The 20,296-nt window shown below is 38.4% G+C and overlaps 1 pseudogene; it reads right to left on the reverse strand.

Annotated features, from left to right (window-relative positions):
• Nucleotides 1-1,268: 1,268 nt before the first annotated feature.
• Nucleotides 1,269-9,403, reverse strand: LOC104861594 (annotated as a pseudogene).
• Between the last annotated feature and the right edge of the window lie 10,893 nt (nucleotides 9,404-20,296).

Below are 20,296 nucleotides of genomic sequence, written 5' to 3' on the forward strand. Positions count from 1 at the left end.
CTTAATCATTTGGTAAGAAAACCTAAATCTTACTCAATACACATTGTCATGCCTTCTTGTTGGATCTGAGACCTTATTCTCTCTAATCCTTATCTGTTTTTTGAAGAACTTACCCATGTATGACTGTCTTATCTCTGCTGTGGGCACAAGTATTTTTATTCTCAAGATACTAAGGAGAAAACATACACTTAGAGAGTTCAGGTGACTTGTCCAAGCAGCAATGTTAACACTTAGACTTCTCTGTTTTTCTAGAACTCGATACTTCTATATGATGAATACTTCATGTTTTCTTTTGTTTTTGCAATAAATGTATTCTAAATTTGGGTTAACAGGCACCATCTTGAGAGGAGACAAGTTTTTGTAACCAATAAATAAATTACATTCAATAAAAAAAGGTGACCCAACACTCAGGAGGCTGAAGCAGGAGGATCGCTGTGAGTTCGAGACCAGCCTAGGCTACATAGTGAGTTCCAGGTCAGTCTCAACTACATAGTGAGACACTATATCAAAAAATAAATAAATAAAAATTAAAAATTAAAATAAAAAAGTATATAAAATAAGGTGTTTACAACTGAAATATGATGTATTCTTAGTGTTTTTCTTCATCGAGCACCCAAACTTTCAAACTGTTTCGAAAGTATCTCTTAAAATACAACTCATACCTCAATTCATAAAAATGGCCAAGGGGAAAAAAATCCATTGAGGACAAAATTTACAGCTTATATTCATAATTCCCCATTCAATAAAATATCAATTGCCAATTGATTAAAGGTAAAGGAACTGTATATATGTAACCTGTTAGTGCTGAAACTCTGACATATAGATTTAAACATCACTCTGTCTGATAGTATTTAAAATATTTCATCTCTGGTGGGAAACCTGAAAACTATCAAGCATCTTATTTTCCTAGTTTTCATACTTCCACCTCCACTGCTAACCCTTTTTATCTTGAATATCCATTCATCCAACATTTTGTTTTGTTTCGTTTTGTAAATACCCTTCCGTATATCCCAACATAAAACACCAACAATATACCTTGGTAAACAAGGACATCCCAGAGCAGTCTGAGCACACAGCTTTGCTCCCAAAGTGTGGCACAGGCTAAGTGATAAATAAAAACAGTCAATGCCCCTTACTGATGCAGTCAGCATGCTCCTGAGAGTCCATAACTTTGAGAATTTGCTGATGTGATCCTGAAGAAGTTTCAACAAATTCTTCAGACAAGGATCAGATAATATCAGTCTTTTATCAGATAATATCAGATAATATCAGTCTTTGATAATTTTTCTATTTATTTCTGCCAAGGCGACTGACAACACGAAAGCCTTTTCATCAGAGAAGTTAGCATAGATGTCAATTTCCTTTTCCTGTTTCTCTCTTTCTTCCTCCTGTTTTTTGGCAGATGGACTTTTAGGTCTCCCTCTTCCTCATCTGATATGATCTGAATGGCTGTTCTTCGAGATCTCTTTCTGTTTCCTAAATCCTTATTTACTGTAGAATTTATCTTCTCTCTCCTAACTCTGTTTGCCTCCTCTTAGCCTCATGCTTGTTTATTACAGAAGATGGTGATTTCTCTGAGTGTTTTGCATTTAAAAGTTTTCTGCCAATAAATATGTAACCACAAGAACATGATTTATATGCAACAGGAACCTGTTGGTCACACTCAGGGCAGGACTTAGTGGCCATCTTCATTTTCTTGGCTCAAGTTGTGGACGTACTCCTGTTCCTGGACAACCTCCTCCCTTCCACCCACATTGGCCAGTCCTCATTCCAGTCCCTCTCCCTCCAGAGGCTTGATCGACAATCTCATGTTTTCTTGATGTGTGTAATAATTTTGCAATTATATCAAGAAGATCTTGGAACCTCCTGAGAAATGCAGGGATGTTTACAACAGTTCTTATGTTTTTCAGTAAATTTTCTATCTCTGTTCCTTTTCTTGGGGTATTCCTATTATCAGCATGTCTGATTAGAGACTTATCTTGCTTTCGTTACAGTTTCTATTTTCATTTCCAAACTTGCTATGAACAACATTATAGGCTAGATTATGTCACGACCTCAAATTTATCTGTGAAGTCCTAATCTTCAGTTTCTCAGAATGTTATCTTATTTGGTGATAAGATCTTCAAAGAGATAACTATATTAAAATGAAATCTTTAGGGTGGGTCCAAATCCAATATGACCAATGTCCTAATAAAAAGGAAATTTGGACACAAACATGTGTGTGCGTTGGAGAAAGACCACATGAAGTCAAAGAAGAAGACCACCACCTATAAGCAAGAAAAATGGCCTCAATGAAGCCAACCACACCATCATCTTTATCATGGAATTCTGGCTCCAGAACTATAAGGAAATAAATTTCTGTTGCTTCATCTATCTATACAATAATATTTGCTATTGAGGCCCTAGCTAACTAATGCAAACAGGTAAGGATAACCAAGTTTTAAATTTATCCATGAACTAAAAATAACTAGGTTTTAAAGAGGGATTTGCCTCTGAGTCAAGTTCATGGGCCTTAGTGAGCAAACACTGATATCACATCTAGCTCATAGCAACTCCTTTTGTTTATTTTGTGACTCTGCATTATGTTCCGAATAAGAGTCTCAGAAGAGCTGAGTTTCAGAAAGCTAAGATTATAGTTTCAAAAATAATGAGTAACATAAGATGAAAACCAAGTGTCTTTAGAAGCTTTTTACTTAACTAAAATGTTGCTCTTTATCCCTACTCTTCCAAAAATGTATCAGTTGTAAATACATGTGGGTATTAATAAATATATATATTTTTTTTAATAATATATATGTTTTCATTTTCCTCCTCCTATGCTGCCTAGGTAGCTACTTATTACTACTATTTGTAATGCCTGAGGTTCCAAAGGTCCTGAGGTTCTGAAGTTCAGAAATGCTGACTAAAGTTCACCTGCATATGGCTTAGCTCTCCTTTTCCTTTCTTAGATGGTTTTGGGGCTTTGGTTGGAAGTCAGAGTCCTCTAAGCAGCAAGGGAAGAAGAAATGCAGTAAGTATATTTCTGTAGTAGTTACATAGACCATTAAATAGAACCCAGGAGACAGGATTTCAAAAATAGAGCTCATCTGTCTGAGAGTTGCTAATAAAATGAATTTTCAGCCTTGGAACATAGCCCTGGAAGCAAGATCTGACTTCAGTTCTAGAAAAGCTGTAGAGGAGCCCCTCAGAAAATTATAAAAACATGTACCTTTTTGTAATCCAAAAATAATAACCAGGCACAGGAGGACACAGTGTGCCAAGTTTCAAATTTAAATCGAGCAGCACACAAAGATTTTAGAGCTGAGCTTTGGCCCTTCCCCAGCTGAGTGTTGGTAAAACGTAACACCTAGATTCAAAGGTCAGAACTTGTAAAGACCTCTTGACACCTTGGGCACCAAAGAACTCAGCACAGAAACATGCCACTAAAATTTATACTTTAGACATAAGTAAATAAAGATCATTTATGCATCTAAATATATAAATGCGTATATGGAATTTAGAAGTCGAGGGGAAAATGCTAAGAAAATATATTGGCTGGGTTTGACTAAGTCAAAGGCATTATTTTTGAGGGGATGCAGGGAGTAGATAACCATGTGATGTTTTGTCAGAAATGAAATGTCATCATATTCCTCTTCCTGGCAATTGGAAAAAAAAAGAAAAATTATATTTTGTATCTGTTTTGAAAAAGACACGTGGTGAAAATAGCATTTGGGATAAGGTTGTGGTCCCAAGTCATTTGAAGATCCAAACTTCCTTCAGTTTTATTATCTCTCTCCTTCATATACAGAAAATAGGAAGCAATGTATCTAATTTATGAATTGTAAAGGTTGCTGGTTATGAAATATCAGAATTTGCATGTTATGCCTGATGTTTTAAAGCTTTCAATGTGGCAAACATCCAGATAAAAATTATCTTGCCATTTTACCATGGTGTGGAGCAGTGGACTAATCTAACTCTAGCACTTTTTTTTTTTTTAGGCAGTGGGGATTGAAATCAGAGCCTTTGCACAGAGTTACATCCTTATTACTTTTTTATTTTAAAACATAGTCTCACTAAATTGCTGAGGCTGGACTGAAGCCTGTAATGGTCCTACCTAAGCCTCCTAAATGCTTGGATTACATGTGTGACTGGCTAAATTATAACTTTAGGGCAAAATAATGTGAAGGACATAAAGAACACCTTTAAAGGCAATTCATATAAATACACATTCATACATGCACCAATGTGTGTTCATGTATACGCACACACACCTGCATGGTAAAAAGCAGCACAAAAAGTTATAGGAAAACACCAAGAAACAGAGCATAATAAACTGTAATTCATGCTCTTTTAAACTTCACAATCAAGTGTTTAAGTTTCTAGACATTCATAACAGAGAAGGAGTTATAATAGAATAATTGACATAAATCCATTCATGTATGGTGGTTTGAATACTGAACTCTACCATCTTTAGCAGCTAAGTCCATTGAGACTTTGTATTACTTGATAAATCCCTGAAAGCCTCCAGTGATTCTATTTATCCTGTGAAACAAATAGGGATTGTAACTGTTTTGTCCATCATAATATTTCAATATCAGGCACATTTGATAGTACAGGAGAGGCCAACAAAAAATATCACCTGAAAAATGGAAACTCCTTCAGGAACAGAAAATACAGAACTCACTTACTAATATAGAGAAATCTATATGTGATCTAAAATGTACTGGCCCCTGAAGTCCTTTCTCTATGGGGAAGCAATTTTTGGCAGACATCTCACATTTTGTTCATCTAAGGAGCACAGACAATGACTGACTTTGTTCAGGACTATCTCTTCAAGGAAGTTTGTACCACAGATATTCTTGAAAAGGTGAAGTAATGTTTTGCTCCACGCCAAAGAGAAGATATACTTATTGTCCATTATAAAAAATGTGGTTTCCCTAAGAATGGGTTCCCCTGTCATACAACCCACTGCATATGCAGATATCACTTGGTCCCTTTTTCCATCCCCTATGTGAATTGGTGATCAAGAAGTGGGAAAAATAATGAGAAGACTCTAAGTATTCCTGTTTCTAAGAATACAAACTCAACTTATCTAACCCAAAACTCTATGTCTTTCATCAACATCCTTGAATTGGTGCAGGCTACCTTGTTAAGTTGTAAGTAGGGTAAAATTTCAGTTTCATATAGTAGGCACTGGCTTGAAGTTTCTGGGTTAAATATTAATGATAATTTCACTTTCATCTAAGAGAGATTGTTACTTCCACTCTGATAACAAGAAAAGTCCAGATAACCAATAAAACCATAATTTCTTTGGAGCATAGAATAGAATAGATCTCCAAGCCATGCTGAGAATAGCCTCCTTTACTCCAGCAAGGGCTGTGCAGTGTGGCTGAAGGCATCACTGTCACCATGTAAGCATTTGTTGAGGAAGGGGCAGATTCTGTAATATGTTTGGACAGAAAGCTGGAGTTGGCTCAGGCCACCTAAACATCATGACAGTATTACTTACATATAAATCTATGTGGTCTGTCCATGGAAATAAACTAGGAGAAAAGTCAGGGCTCTATGAAAGCATCTCTCTTTAAACTAATAAAATCCATATAAACCCAAATCAAAATTGCCAGATGAGAAAAGAGCAGGCAGTTTCTGGGGATTATTTTTTTTTAAATGCTTCATGAATTATTCATAGTGAGACTTTTTCTGGATCTTATTTTCTTCTAAACTCACTCTAAATGCTTTCACCAAAGAGGAAGCAGTTATAATTTTCACGTAGAACAACCAGACTTCACATACTCCACATTGATCACCACCAGACTGACTCAGAGAAACAATGCTGGGATGGTTTGGTGGTGCCTATGCAGTATTTGCCCTGGGAGGACCAGCCTTGCAGAGAATTGCACAACCTCCTCATGCCAAGGAGGAGCAGAGCCCATGAGTTCATGTCATTCGTGTAGCATAACAAGTCAGCATGACAGAACTTCCTCTTTTCCACAGTACATTAAATTAAAAACACAAACCTGGGGCTGCTGTTGGGAAAGTTCTGTTCTACTTGCTGAAGGAGTTTAAAGACACAGTTTCTGTACTCAAGAAGCACACATAGTTCAGCTGAATAGACCAAACATGCAAACATAAAAATTAAACTAATAATGTGGGGAAGTTGACCATAAACTTTGCACTAACAGTCTAGACAATGCATGTTGTAGATATTGCAAGGGACCAGAAGAGAACTGTGAGTTGGAAGAAGACATCTCCCCAAATGTCAAGGTCAGAGTTGGACTTTGATGATAGCAAGGCAGAGATGGTTGAGAAGTCCTCCCAGAAGCAAGCAGCAATTGTAAGTGAGGCAAAGAGTAAGGTACAAGCTGTATTAATTGACATCAATTCTTCACATGCATTTCATAAGCTTGTATATTTCCCTGGTGCTTCACATACACACCAGGTGTTTGCTTATTTACAGGTAGCTTTGCATATGTTCCATTTGTTTGCACTCACTTCAAGCTCACTTTTAACATTTTACAGCCATTAAATCTCATTTAATCAATGTGTTTCAGATGTATCCAGACTCATTCTAATGAGGACTAGAAGAAGCTCACAAACATTTTATTTTTCACCCATAACAATGCTGTAGAAAATGATTACTCTTAGGGTCTTACAGATGAAGAAACTAAAGCTTAGTGAGATTGTCACTTGTTTCAGGTCATAGAGAGCTGGGATTGGAATCCATATCCATCTGAATCTAAACTGGATGTAAGGCAAATAACATATTCATCCTGCTTTCCCTTTCATTCCTACAACTCAGCACCATACTGGGCTTGAAATATAGACTAAGAGGAAATGACATTTGGCAAGGGTGAGAAAAAAGGGTGACCATCCAGCACGACACCAAACTATGGGGATCCTTAAAAAGCAGGTAGAGCAATTTTCTTGTAAATAGGAGGAAATGACAATTATGGATCTTCAGCAAGAGAGTGATATGTTGGAGATGTTTTAGGAAGATGGTAGAGATGTACCACTGGGAAGCTATAAAGCAGGATCGTTAAGAGGCTAAGCAAATAGGTAAGAGTTAAATAGAATAATTAGAGAGCTATGCAGAGACTAATAGTGATAATTTCCAATGTTGACAGCAGTGCTTGTAATGTATCAGGACCACTATAAATGTTTTACATTAACCAATTCATATAATCCTCTAACAGGTATGAGATAAGCAACCATTATTATCTCCAGGAGACAGACAAGGAAGCTGAGAATCAGAGACATCATATGCCTTACTCAAGGTCACAGAGTAAAATGGAGAGCTTGAATTCAAGCATAGGTGGTTCAGTTTCACTCTCTGTTCTTAAAATCGATGCCAGATTAACTAGGCATGGGTTATTAAAGGCCTTGCTCAAAGTGATAGCTGTAGAAAGAGAAAGATGAATGTAAATATGTGAAGCATTTGAAAAGATTGATCTGTGGAGGTTAAGGCTTTATTGCATAAGTAATTGAAAGAAAGGGAAAATTAAATTTTTCATGCAATGATTTCTCCTGCATGAAATTAGATGAGAAAATGAGCCAGTACTGTGGGCACAAATAGGTCAGTTTCCAAAAATTTTGAGGTTATAGTGAGAAAATATGACACTATTTCTAAGATGGTTGGAAAGAAAAGGGGAAGCTTATAAGAGAAGTTGGGGTGGTGGAAAGGAGGTCAGTCAATGACAGAGTTACAGTCTTGGGGATCCCAAGGTTGTGGGATGTTTGACAGAAATCCTAGAGAAAGTGTGCAGATCAGAACAAGAGATGGCCAATGTCTAAAGTTTGGTTAGAGCCCACAGGAAAAGGTATAGACTAGAGAAGGATAAAAAATGACCATAATTAATATCTCAGAGATAGCAAAGGACATAATGACAAGTCAGAAATATTTTTAAAATGGGCCTGTGAAAAGTATATTCCATGTATTACATCTCTGTTAGATTCCTGTACTATAAGAAAATACTTGAGGTAATCAACTCATAAAGAGAAAAGATTTGTTTTGGCTCACAGTTTCCAGGGTTCAAGTCCATGGCGGAGGGGCTCTGTAGCTTTTGGGCCTGTGGTGAGATGGCACATTATGAGTGGCACTCGTGGCAGAGCAAAACTATTCACCTCAGCACTAGGAAGACAGAGACAAGAGGAAGGGGCTGGTGTCCAGTGATCTCCTTTGAGGATGTGGCCCTAATGACCTAAAGGCTGCCACTGTGCTCGGCCCCTTAAAGATCCCTCCACCACCTAATTACGCCACCCCAGAGCTAAGCCCTCAGTATGTGGGCTTTTGAGAGACATTAAAGATCCAAACTATAGCAGTCTCTGTGTTGTTAAAGCCCTTCAAAAGCAAGTTTCTGTGGAGTGACAGAGTCACAAGCCATATATTAGAGTGATTGTGGAAGTAAATGAGTAGCTGTGAAACAGAGGCATCAGACTAATATTAGTGAGGGATCCTTGTATTGCACCATATAAAAAGACACAGCGCCATCTTTTCTCACTGTTCATGTGCCTGCTGGATGAACCCAATTCCTCTCTCTATCAGCCTCTCAAATTGAAAATGTTGGGGGTTCAACTAATTATTTTATCTCCAAGTCTTCCTCTTGGCTACCTCTACCCATGCTATTTCTCTCATCTAATCAATCTATAACTACACAGTGACAAGAAGCAGAACCTTCCTTTCACTTCCTTCCACGTAGGACTTTTCACTCCATTCTGTGACCTCAGTTCAGTTGGCATCCTTTTCTTTGCTCATTTCCAAAGGCACTGCTTTCATCCAAGTGCTTCTCACCCCTTTCATCTTCCTATGGAACGTCATGCACGATGTGACTGAAAAATGTGGCTAACATTTGAATTTCAAATGTTTACTACCATAAAAGACACTTTCACATTAACCCCCCTCACACTACCCTCCCTCCCTTTGAGCACACACAGCCCTTCTTCCTTGCCAATTTTTGGTTAGTGTCTTTAGTTGAGCTGTTGTGAATGTCCTGAATTGATTTAACATGTCGTGGCCATTTTGATTTTGGGAAAGATCTGTAAGTCACACGGTGCCAGATCTAGTGAGTGAGGTGTGAAATGACATACTGAAATGAGCCTGCTTTCTGTTGGCAGGCACTGGGCAGCAGCATTCACTGCATTTTTATCATACCTTGTAAAGACACTCATGAAAGAAGACTTCCAGAACTGCTTCCAAAAGTGGCAAGATGATGGGATGAATATGTTCCAATCAAGGAGGAGTATTTTGAAAGGAATTCACAGCAATCTGCCTTTTACTGTAATCATTCCTAATTTAAATGTTCACCATATATTTTGAGTGCACTTTACACATTCTGCTTACCCATACTCACCCTCCACTCAGTGTAAACTGGATGCCCTTCCACTCTGCTACCAGGGTTCCCAGGTACACTGTGCCTTCATTCGCCATCGACCTTCATTGGCTCACTACTAGGGACACTGTGTAGCTTGCTGCGGAAAGCACCGTTCACCTATGTGAAGTGTGACTGGAGGTAGTTGCTGTCAAGCTGCACACAGCAGTGCTCCATGTAACCATCTGCAGCTTCAGGACAGACACTGTGTATCATTAACCTTTGCACACTCAGCCTCTTGACCAGTGTGAGAGCAGAGCAGACGAAATAACCTAATGGTCAAAACAAGGAATTACAAGACAGATTTGCCACATCCACATTTCTCTCTCCACTCCCTCCAACATCTTGCAAAAATCATAAAATTCAACAAACAAAAATACTCAACTCTATTTTTTATAAATTTTTCATGCTGCTATGTGGTAGACACGGAACTGTATGTTTTGAGGTGATGTACCCAATTGAATTTGCAAATCGGCATGGCACTTGAGTACCGGTAATGTTAGGAATTCCATTATGAATTTCAATCCCAATCTAACCAGAAGAGACAAATAAAGCAAATCTCTTTGCTGGAAAGCAAGTATTATACCAATTTATACTCCTGAATACTAAAAAAAAGGGTGGGTGAGGGGAATACATTTTGAGTCACAGAATTTCCTCAAGTTTCATAGGCAAGACATCAAAGAGAAGGACGTATACTGCAGCAAAGGTTAGATTACAGGAACTCATAGCACATGTAACTTAGGGTTAGATAGCTCTTCTCAAACTCCAACATGCACACACACCCAAGAGCTCTTGTTAAAATTCCAAGTTCCATTCAGTCAGTCTGGAGCTGAGCCTGAGATTCGACATTTCTACTCCAGGTTAACATCAGAGTTGCTGACCCAGGGGCCACACTTGGAGTTGCAAGACTTCATAGGATAGTAAGTAGTTACATCTGAACTCCATATGTAAACTGAATGGGCAAACTACACTGTGTTTTGGATCAATTTCTAATAAAAGAGTATTCAATTTTATACATGGTAGCACATTACAGTCATCAACCTAAATGTGTGTGTGCGTGTGTGTGTGTGTGTGTGTGTGTGTGTATATGTGAGCAAGCCTGCGCCATGCTCACAAGGTGCATATTTGAGTTAGCGCTAAGAAGGCAGAGTGTATTTGGTATAAATAGTGGGCAGGACAGTTACTTCTAAAATCTGAGGTGTTGCCTTAGTAGAAGTTGTTTCTGTCCAGGACTGACTCTAGGCACATTTTATACCTAACACTATGGGTATTTTTAAAAATTTAATAAATCATCTAGGCACTGTAGATGGCCTCTCCTGTGAGCCTGCCAGAGCTCCTTGGATTCAGGCTAGCTGATGTCTGCTCTGATGTTGTGGTTATGTGCCCCCGCTGGATTACAACAGAATCTTCTAAGAGATGAGTAGAGATAGACTAAAGGCAGAAATACGAGGCAAAGAAAGAGCTGAAGACCATCAGAAAAGAACAGTGAGTGGGAACTAATAATCTGTCGTGGCAGGACTGCTGAGCCAAGAGGCAGTAGTGGTTGAGAAGGAAGTGAATGAAGCTCACATAATGTAGGGATATTAATAATATCTACCTCACCAGTTATTCTGAGAATCAAACCTGATGAGACCTTTGAAAATGTATTAAGCAATTTAAAGGACTAAGCAGAGGTTTAGAATTATTCTGAGAGCTTTGACATACTCTGGCTGCTTCAAAAGGAAGTAAGTCGAAAGTCAGGAGTCTAAGACAAGCATGCACTTGGAAGACCTGGGGCAACTTTGTTTTGTCATTGAACCCTTTTTTGAGCCCAAGGTTCTTCATGTGCAAAACAAGAAGATGAAATCAATGTCATGTACCATCTTTTCAGCAAATTCAAGTAGAAAAAGTTATCACACAACCATCTGTTTGGCTTCATAATAGAGAATCCCTGACTAACAGGAGCCCAAATAAGTATCAGGTGTGGGGTGTCTGTCAAGGCTGCTCGACTCAGAGGTTCAGGGGTATCTCCCGGGGTGCCTGAGGATATTCTTAGAACATTGGATTATTTCCTCTGCTTGTCATCACATGGTCACCACATGGTTGATATGCTTTAGATATCACAGGTGCATTCAAGGAGAATAAGAAAACATGGGAGTGAGAGGTGACACCAGCTATACGTGTCCTTTTTATCACAGAAGTAAATGTTTCTAAGAATGTTTCACTGTTCTCAGTAGACCTATACTTACATTTCATTAGCTACAAGCCTGGCTGGTAAATGAAATCCATACTTAGCTTTTTTTTTTTTTTCTTAAAAGAGAGTGTTTGGCCATGTTGCCTAGGCTGGCCTTGAACTCCTGGGCTCAATTGGTTTTCCTGCCACAGCCTTCCAAGTATCTGGGATTACAGGCATACACCATATTTAGCTCTCATATTTAGCTCAGAAAGTCTTTATAGAACAGACATAAAGAAAGCAAAGAGTGAGGGTGAGTAACAAACCTAGATTGCTGATGATAGATAGGCTTTTTTGGCATGTTACTTTAAATGAAGGCTCTGTGATATTGAATGACTCACCTAACTTCATTGAGTAAAACTAAGAACAGAATCTTGCTTTGTGGATCACGAGTTTATACCACATCATCTGTTTCCAAATGTGGCTTTAATTTTAACTTGTAATTCATGAGAGCAACACTAATTGCAACATGTCTCTTATTAAATAACAATTTTATATTTAATTTCTACAAGGAAAAAACAGCAAGAAAAGGTTCTAGAGCTTGCTGTCATTATTTTCAGGGCTTTGACATGGCCCAATATTCCTCCAAGACATATTTGATTAAAGAAAGGCTAAATGAAAACTTTAGTTGTATTAGGCCTCAAACTTCACCCACCAGGGAACCCACTCCATCTGGAATGGTGATGGGCTTCTGCTGAGTGCTAAAGAAGTATTTTCTGATCACTTGATTGAATGCAAACCCAACTCCAAGTTTGACATGTTGTCTTTCTTTTATTGATGATAGTCTTTCCTCTGGAGATGTTCTAAGTATCTGAGGTGATTGATGCAAGAATGTGGGCCCCATCTCAACAGCAGACCCTAATTTACCTGGGTCATGTTACAATGAAATAATGGCTCTCAAGAAGCAGCCAATGGCATAGAGAAATGTGGCAAGTGACATGTTCAAAGGCACTGGGAACTCCAATACCTCTCTTGGGACATCCCTCAATACTCATTAATTTTTTTCTCTCACTGAGTTTATTGGTACATTTTAGGTATACAGTACAGTTACTATTCATTATTTTAAACCTGATACATTCAGTTCCAGGTCTCACTATGAGATATAGAACCTCAAACATAACCACTTCTGTAGAAACAATCACTCTTAAAACAATGCTTATAACAAGCATCGCCCATTCTCTTTTGGCAAGTGACAGCCCTCTTCTCTAGAAAAAGTGACTTAAAAACAAGATTAATTAAGACCAAGCATCCAGAGAAAACACTCAAAGTCTTCCTTTAAAAAGATTTTATTTTCATCTTCATTAATAAAAATGGCTCCATATTCTTCAAGAGACAATTGCAATATATATTCATCATTTGTGTTTATTATTTTTCTTTTAAATTTTTTATTGGTACATTTTAGGAATACAATACATCATTGGCATTTTAGATCTCAGCCCCATGATAAAATATCTGAGCAGAGAGACAGAATGAAACAAAACAAGGAAATGTACATATGTATTATATCAAATGTAAAACCACTGTAAAGAACAGTCCTTTTAACAGTCACTTCAAGTGAATTGGCATGATACAAATGTTTTGATCTAATGTAAGTAGACACAGAGTATGCTCAGTGTTATAGAAAACAAATGCAAGCTGCCAAATGTAGTTGTTCTAATATCTCCCTTTCTGCTGCAATATTCAACTTGGTCTTCTCCTTACATGTCAAACTTGGAACTACTGTATAAAATTGGGGGTTTTAGAGTCTACCACTTTTGCAAAACAAACCTTTGCTGTGCAGAAAGCCACACCGACTGTTTCCTGGGGGTATCCCAGCACTCAGAGTAGGGTGGCCCCTGGGTCTGTCACTGCAACTCTCTGCTGACATTCATCCTATCACCGATCCAAGTTCAAGTCACTTGAACATCTGTCCTTGTTATAGGTAAATTGTTCGCCGTTTCACTTCTAGTAGTGGCATAAATTCTCCTCACTGACATTTCTTCAAAGGCAAGAACCACAACTTCCATCATCCATACAAATATCCTCCCTGTCACAGGTAGCAGTCAAAACCTAAAGGATGTTGTTGGCCATGTTGCACATCTGGGCATCAGACTTGATATCAGTTCGCAGCATTGGTGAAAATAATATGATTCCAACTTTTTGAAGATAGCTCATGATAGCTGTTGTGAGCATTAGTTTCTCCTTCTTTCTAATGACCCAAACTGGATAGGTAGAATTTTAAAATTTAATCAGAAAAAGACAGATGGTTTAAATGGCAGGGAAGATAAATGTTTAACTTTTTTTTTAGATTTTCTTAAGTGATTTTTCATTAGTTTAGCATAATCTTGGCTCAGCCTATTAACATGACCAGTTCTCTTTCTCTCTCAGTGTGAGATATGAAGTTTGATAAATCTTCTAGACTTACTAGTAATGGACAAAATAAGCATTTATTGAGGTCTCAAAAGCCCATGAGTCATTTGATCCAGACATTCTCTTTTTACATTCTTACTTGTCATCTGATTCCTCCAAATCAAGTTCTGATTTATTAGAGTAGAGAAAGACTAACCTCGTAGCATTATGCTCATGTTTGCAAGCTCACTTTGACATCTTTGACAAAAGGTGCCATCCAACCTCCAAGTATTCTTTATCATTAGACTATGAAACCAAATTGTTCCAAATAGTTAGAAAGACTTTAATGGAAATGTTAATAAATTCCTTAGTGAGGCAAATAAATGAGAATCTATGAATGGGCGAATCTGTGGCACTTGGGGTTCACTGAGATTCCCAAATTCTGTTTTTTGAAGATTCAGGCATTAAAAGCTAACAGGAAGTCACATTTTTGGCAAATGTAAAGAAATGAAATCACGCCCACTGTTCAAAATTCTGGATTCACAAAAGCTGAGTGGGCTATAAACTTGGCAAACATGCTATTTAAGCCCCTTTTCAAAGAGGGAAAAATGTTTTAAAAGGTTAAAAAGTAAAGACGTCTTAGATGTTAAATAGTTTTTTCCAGAGTACGTTGATGAGTTATATTTAAAGGAATCAAAAACACATGGATTAAGCTTTGCATAAAACAAACAGGCTTAAATGTGAGGAGAAAGCTATGGGCAAAGTCGAATGTGAGCTCCCCTTAATTCCAAATATTTGCAATGAGGGTTGTGATGTTTCCAACACATGACAAGTCTCCTATGTCTAGTTTGATGGTAGAATTTACTTAGAAGTTGTCATGCACCTATTGTTTATCTGACCTGAATACAGCTGCCATTTGCTCTCTATTGCCTATCTTCCCTGTATTGTAATCAATTGTTCTCTCTACCAGTCTAACTCTCATTTACTAAAGCAGATTCATAGAGCAACAGATGAATGGCTTGGTGTTCTTGACTTGGGGCATATTGTATTTCGGTACAGCATCTATGAACGTGACCAAGTGCATCCTTGATTTCTACAATGGCCATCTCAGGATGTTCCTGATGCCTTCCCAACCATGTTGGCTAAATTGGTTTCATGTGCCTTCTCTCTCCTTGCGTGGAAAGCTGGTTTTACTCTGGCAATGGGTGACATTTTCCTGGCCTGGCGATCACATGCCTAGGGGTTTTCTGCTTTGCATGAAGGCAAATTCTGGCCAAAGGAGCCTGGCTGACTGCTGGAGCCTCAAATCTGCCAGACATACTGCACAGACAGACAACAACTGGCGCCATGTTGTACATTCCTACCCATCTTCGGCATTCCCAGCACATTAGGGAGAGTCAAAGGTCTCCTCTTTGTTTTCAACAAGTGATCTTAGGTCCCAATCATCTAAACGCTGCATTAGTCAGCTCTCTGAGAAAACAAGGGAATTTTAATGCAATCATCTAAGTTAAATAATGGGAGCAGGGAGTTTCAAATGTGACTGTGCATTGGAGTTGCCTAAGAAACCAAAGAAAAAGATCCTCATTCCTGGGTCCCCTGCCCCAGAGATTCTTATATAACTCATCTGGGTATAGCTGAACATCTGGTTTCCCAAAAGTTTTCCAAATGATTGTAGCATGTATTCAAGGTTGAGGCCCTAATGACTAGGGTGCAGGGCAGATTATCATAGTGAAGCCAAAGATTGGGATAGAACTGTGGAGCTCAAAACTGGCTGCACATTGTAACAGCCCTCAGTGATTTTTAAACTACTACTCTAATGCCCAAAACCCACCTCCAGAATTTCTGATTTAGTTATATAATTGTATGGTTGATCTAAACTTTAAGTGTGAGATGTATGTGTATAATATATATGTGTGTGCGTGTGTGTGTGTGTGTGTGTGTGTTAGATAGATAGATAGTGTGTTAGCTTTTTGTCAGTATAATGAAATACCTGATATTACACAACTTAAATGAAGAATAATTTTGGCCAAGTTTTAGAGATTTCAGTCTGCGGCCAGCTAGTTCCACTGTTTTCAGATCTATGGCAAAGCAGAAGCACCACAGAGGAAGGGTGTAGTGAGTGGATCAATGCTGCTGACCCCATGGCAACCTGAAAACAGAGAGGGAAAAGGCCAGGGAAGGAGTGGCCCGGCCATGCTCCCATAATTACACCATGATCCTGAGGTCACAATCCCATGATCCACTCCTTTCAACGAGATCCCACCTCCTGTTTTCAACACCTCCCAATAATGCCCTTAAATTATGATTTGATTAGTGGGAGTAATTCACCGAAAAAGTCAGAGCCTTCATGCTCTAATGCTCTGATTGCTTCTCAAAAGCCAACCAAGGCTTCAACCTAACTAACTTTCGGTCTTAACCACAACAATCACATATCTATTATACCCAGCTATATAAATACATACAGATGTACAGTCATGTACCTCTTAATGACAGGGACACTTTTTGAGAAATGTTTCTTTAGGGAAGCTTGCCATTGTGCAAACATGAAATATACTTACACAAACTGATGTCATGATATGATATAATCTTCTAAGACCAGCATGTATATACAGTATGTTGCTGACTAGAGCATTGTTATAAGACACATAACTGTGTACATGCATGTGTGTGAATAGGAATATATGAGGCTATAGGTATAGTTTTTTTCAACAAGTCTATACACTAGGCATTTATGATACTGAGCTCCAAATTGGTCTGCAAAGATCCTTGCTTTCTGGTCCAAGGGTGAAGTCTACTCCCATACTTAATCAAAGCTCATCTGTGTGACCAATGGAATCCAGCAGAAATGATGATGCATAACTTCAAGGTTAAGCCACAAGATGCATTGCAACTTCCACCCTGGTCTTCTGGGTCACTTGCTCTACAAGATAGCACGTCACGTGGATTCTCAAGTAATTCTGGAGAGAGACCTCTGTGGAGAGAACTTAAAGCTTCTTAGCAAGAATAAGAAACATTCTGTCACCTGCATGAGCTTTGGAAGAGGGTGTTCTGGCCCTAATCAAGCCACCAATGGTTGTAGTCCAAGCTTGGAGAAATGCTGAGCTGTAATTTCCCAGCCATGAGTCTCTTGAGCTCCTACCCAGGGAAGCCATGAGAGACTAAACTATCAGGGTCTCAGGTGGTTACTTACACAACATTAATTTATCATCATCATCATTATCATCATCATCATCATCATCATCATCATCATCATCGTAATCATTATTTTCACTTCACAGTTGAGCAAATCAAGCTATGGCGAAGGTTGGTAACTTAGGTAACAACTACTATAGAGCCACTAAAAATGCATCTGAGAATGAAAAGCAATGAGTCGTTTCCAAAATCTGCTTTTAAAAATGATGAAACGAAGTTGCTCATCTACACTGTTAGATGTCATTTGGTGGGAAAAAGCACAATGGTGATAAAGAGCCAAAGAAAGTAGACTTGCTGCAAACATTTTTCATGGTGTCTAAGCATTGCTAATTGTTTCAAAATTATTAGACCATCAAAATGCAATTCTTAACTTTGTCATCCTGTAATTTCTTACTCCCTTTAGTCACCAGCTTTGAAAGTGTTCCCAAAGCACCATCCATTCCAGCCCAGTAGCTTTTTCATTGATATCTTAAAACAGGAATTACAGAGTCTATGCTACAAGTGGATCAAAAGCCACTGATATTAAGACCTCTTATGTGTGAAGCCTTCATTTAGGATTTGCAGCTTTGAGAAGGAAGTAGCTGGAGAATATATTCTCAAGAAAATCTCCACATGGTGAAAGAAAAGGACCAGGTGCTTAGGAGGCAGAAAGGTCTCTGCTCTGGCCTCAGTAACCAGCTGTGTGATCTCAGGGGAATGATTGATTGAATGCCAGGAGCTATTTCCAGCAATTTTGATTAAACTCTTCCTGGATGGGGCCTGAACATGGGTCTCTTTAAAGCTTCCTGTGTGATTCAGAATGTGGCCAGAATTGTAAGTGGCTGATGTAATCTTGAGTCTCAGTTTCCTCATTTGTTAAGTGGAGGTAATAATCCTAAACTCTTGTGTTTTCTATAGGGATTAAGGGTAAGTAAAGAAGGCATAATTCCAAATATAGTGCTTGGCACACAGCTGCAAGGCAATCAGTGTTACCTATTAGTATTTGTGGTTGGTTTTAAACTTTTAAATGTGTTATACAGAAGTATACAGTTACTTAGATACATCTATTGTACTCTTCCCTGGAGAATCCTTCTCTTATATTTAGACATTTCTCCAATGCAGACAGCAAGTAAATACATATCTAATTAAGTTTCCTTTGATTTTACATTTGCACTTATCAAATCTATCTGGAATTTAGCTTGTTCAGAAATGTAAGGTGGGGCTAGGGATGGGTGTTTTACCACAAAGAGCCAAATTTTCCCATGACATGCATTAAAAGCATTCCATCATTCATTGATTAATCAAATCTCTGTAGTAATAGTATATTTGATTTTTCAAGTGTATGCCAACATCTATTTCTAACATAACAACTCATAAAAAGATTTTTTTATTCTAATCTTAACTTTTTACAGGACTTAATTATGAGGTCTGTATAATGACTTTACTACAAGTAAACTTGAATATTTATCAATCTTCTTACACAAGGAATATCTTCCATATTTTTGGCTGAGGTATTTTTTTTAAGTATCAAATTCTTAACAGCCTCAAAACCTTCAATACTTCAGCAACTAACTGGGTCACCGAATTTCTCCACTAATGAAAATAAAAGAGAATTTATCCTCAAATGGAGAGGAAAGTTAGTTATTTACCCAAGATCAAGGGGGTACAGACCAAAGCAGCCCACCGAAGACCAATATTGTATTGGATTCTAATGCTTCATCTTTAAGATCTAAGCAACCTTGTAATCTACATTCTAACATGTTTACTTCTTTTTTTTTTACAAATAAAGCAGAGGATGTGTGTTTACCCTGTTGCCTTAAGAGCACTTGTTCCCTGTGCTATGTGCCCTAGGACCAATTCTGTTTGAAAAGCAAGAACTTTCTGGAAACAATGTAGCTCTCTGCTGTGCCATGCTGGACTCCTTTTGATCTAGCTCCTCTTTATTTCACAGCCTTAATTTTGACCATATCTGATACTTCTCCAGAGCGACCACTATGGCACCATTTGAAGTCCCTTAATAATAGCACCATGGGTAATGATGTTGTGATGTTACAGTGGCTGGAATCTTTGACTTCTTCCAATAGGCTATTTCCGCTAAGGCTCTAGCATGAATTATATCATGCAATCATTTGAAAATAAGTCTACAAATTCCTTAGCACTCATCTCTTCAAAAGATTGAAACTAAATAGTTTCTCTGGTGTGAAAAACTATAATCATAAATAAGATCCTAATGGTGTAATTGACAGTGTGAAATAGGAAGAAAAGGGCTAAAGGTGTGGGAAGTGGGTGAAAAACTATAATCATAAATAAGATCCTAATGGTGTAATTGACAGTGTGAAATAGGAAGAAAAGGGCTAAAGGTGTAGGGGAAGTGGGAAGGGTAGGGGAAAGGAAATAAGCGAAAAGAAAATATATCAGAAAATGAAAAAATGGAAATAAAATATTTGTAAGTAGGAAAGGGAGGAGGGGGTGAAGGGAGCGCCACGGGTATGGGGAAAAATGAGAACTAAGGCCTGTCATGTAAATGTACAAGATCCCAATGAAGAAGGTAACTGTACTATATACCTAAAATGCACCAATAAACTCAATGAGAAAAAAAAATTGAAATTACTTTCCCTTCCCTTGAGTGGAAGTCTCAATTAATGACTTGTTTTTAATGATTGGAAAAGGGTAGAAATGATGGCGTGACACTCTGGAAATTTGGTCAAAAGGACAGTGCAACTCCTTTTTGCTTTCTCTTCTAGATTACTTGGAGGCCGGTTAGAACTCAAGTGGGAATGAACTTGGGCCTCCCGCCAGGACTTACTGCTGGCTTTCCAGCCTTGGAAGTGAATGTTTTGAAAATGGCCCCGCCCACCCTGATCAAGCTTTAGATGAGTACCACTCGAGGAGTTCTCAGCCACTGCCTCCTAAAGGGCTGACCCCACGCCTTAATTCCCGACTTATGTGAGAAAATAAACGTTTATTATTGTTTTAAGAAGCTAGATTTAGGGTAACGGATGTACGCGATAGGTAATGAAGAGACTAAACCATATGGGAAACTGAGGAATAGAAGACTCCTGCTTGTCAACACATGGACACACCTGTAAGCCCAGCGGTCTGAAAGCAGAGCCCCTGTCCTTACCCCGGCACACACACTCTCTTACTTCTGCATTGCCAGATGCTGAGCCTCCAACCCAGCTCACTCTCTCATCTTTGTTCACTCGGAACAAAGCATGTAGACAGTGTAAAAGAAAAAAGG

This window comes from Fukomys damarensis, unplaced genomic scaffold, assembly GCF_012274545.1.
Source record: "Fukomys damarensis isolate Sample0158 unplaced genomic scaffold, DMR_v1.0_HiC HiC_scaffold_10, whole genome shotgun sequence".
Lineage (NCBI taxonomy): Eukaryota > Metazoa > Chordata > Mammalia > Rodentia > Bathyergidae > Fukomys > Fukomys damarensis.